The 2,222-nt window shown below is 38.7% G+C and overlaps 1 protein-coding gene across 1 annotated transcript in view; it reads left to right on the top strand.

Annotated features, from left to right (window-relative positions):
* Window positions 1-45: 45 nt before the first annotated feature.
* Window positions 46-2,222, top strand: part of LOC128247071 (uncharacterized) — a 51,325-nt gene continuing 49,148 nt past the window's right edge. The window contains exon 1 of the mRNA XM_052965864.1: window positions 46-1,234. The gene's annotated coding sequence lies outside the window, so the exon portion shown is untranslated. The remainder of the gene's footprint in view (window positions 1,235-2,222) is intronic.

Here is a 2,222-nt window from a genome sequence, read left to right as displayed (position 1 = left end):
CACACACACACACACACACACACACACACACACACACACACACACACACGGTATAGCTGTATGTTAAGAAGTTTGGTCTCCAACCACATGGCTTAGGGTGCACTTCGTTGCGTGGAACCTTGAATATCTCCTACTATGGCCTCTAGTCAGGAGGATGAAAGAACTAAAAAAAGAAGAAATAATATAGGCGCAGGCGTGGCGGTGTGGTAAGAAGCTGGCTTCCCAACAACATGATTCCGGTTTCAGTCCCACTGTGTGGCACCTTGGGTAAGTGTCTTCTACTGCAACACCGGGCCGATCAAAAACCTTGAGTGGATTTGGTAGACGGAAGCTGAAAGAAGCCCGTCGTGTATAAACACACACACACATGTGTGTGCATGTCTGTGTGTATGTGTCTGTGTATTTGTGTTTATTTCTCACCACCGCTTGACAACCAGTGTTGTTTTGTTTACGTCTCCGTAACTTAGCGGTTCGGCAATAGATACTGATAGAATAAGTCCGAGGATTTAAAAAGTAACTACTGGGGTCAATTCGTTTGAGTAGAAGTTCTTCAACGTGTTGCCCCAGCATGACCGCAGTCTAATGATCGAAACAAATAAAAGATAAATGAAGAAGTAAAGGAAAAATTGGATAATCTATCCTCGAGTATTGAGAAAGAAACCTTACTGTGAAAGATAACTAAATATAGTTTCATTGTTAGGGTTAAAACCAAAAACTTATGGTTTGTAAACTGAGAAAAGGACTGTGAGAAATCTTCAAGGATTGTGAAAACCACCGATACCAAACTTCCAAGCAAAGGGTGGGTTTTATATCAGAATTAGAAGAGTAAATATCCGTTTCGACGCAACTCAGATGAACATATAGAAGATCAAGGAAATTAAAATATGAGATGGCAACTATAGAAGTTATAAAACAATATAACTTAATATTGCTGACGTCTTAAAAACTTTATAAACTTCCGAGGGAAAGTGAAAAAATTCTTTTTAGGAATTGTTGATCTCGAAGTATATAAAGCTACAAATAAAGGGTAAAGACCTCCTTCGGTCATGAATGACCATGGGATTGCACTTAGAAAGTTCCTCTCCGAGGCACAAGTCTGGGCAAAGTTGTTTATGGAAGATTAGCAGTCGCTCATGCATACCGGCTTCCCCTCTTCACGCTACCGATGTTATCCAAAGGAAAGGCAAAGACTGATACCGCTTGGATCTACTGACATACAAACTCATTTCTACAGGTGAGTTACTTGGAGCAACATGAAATAAAGCATCTTGATCGAGAACGCAACACACAGCCCGGTCCTGGAATCGACCTCATTACCTCATGATTGTGAGCAAGACGCTCTAACCACTGAGCCATGCACTTTCACAAAGCTACAAATAATAGCATGTAAATATTGTGTTGAAAAAGCTTTTTGGATGGACAAAGTCTTTTGGACAGCCTTTGATTTTTTCTATCGAAATGAAGTTTTTCAACTCTATTCCTAAATGCTATTATTTACAGCTTTATGTGTCTCGACATCTACTGTTCCATAAATCAACTAAAGATATTAAATATAAGAGGATCATATAAAAACTGCAACATAAACGCCGTAGAATATAGGAAATATGGATATACCAAATGTAGAGACAACGCCTCAGGGTTTAAAAGCATATAAACATAAAAGATTGAAAAATATAGAACTATACATATGAAAATATATAGGAAGACATAAGTATCCCAATGTTGGATATAAAATATAAAAAATATAAATTAGCTGGTTAGAATTTCTCTATAAGAGATGAAAACAGTAACTGTGTTGAGAAGTAATGGGTGTTCCGTAGGAACCGACGATACGACCGTTTTTAACCCCAGCAGGGCACCTCGTCCAGCTGGTTACTCGTGCAATCTGCATCCGATATATATTGCAAGCAAGGGAGCGAACTCCCTACCATCTTCCGGTGACGAGACCAACGGACCGCACGGTTTCGAGCTATTTGCGCCCATCTTCGGTGGTGGATACCCGTCCGCTAGAGATAGCAGTAGTTCGCTCCAACTCGCAATATATAGAAAAATAAGAGACGACCAGTCACTGATCCTGCAACAAGTAAAGAACCTAGTCTGAAAATCTCTATAAGAGATGATAGTAATGACTATACTGAGAAATAATGTTCATTGCCACTTCAACAAGGATGTATATATATATATATATATATATATATATATATATATATATATATATATAT

The sequence above is a fragment of the Octopus bimaculoides genome, chromosome 2, assembly GCF_001194135.2.
Source record: "Octopus bimaculoides isolate UCB-OBI-ISO-001 chromosome 2, ASM119413v2, whole genome shotgun sequence".
NCBI classification, from domain to species: domain Eukaryota; kingdom Metazoa; phylum Mollusca; class Cephalopoda; order Octopoda; family Octopodidae; genus Octopus; species Octopus bimaculoides.
Note: the sequence above shows the minus strand (reverse complement) of the source record. Positions and strands in the feature narration are given on the sequence as shown.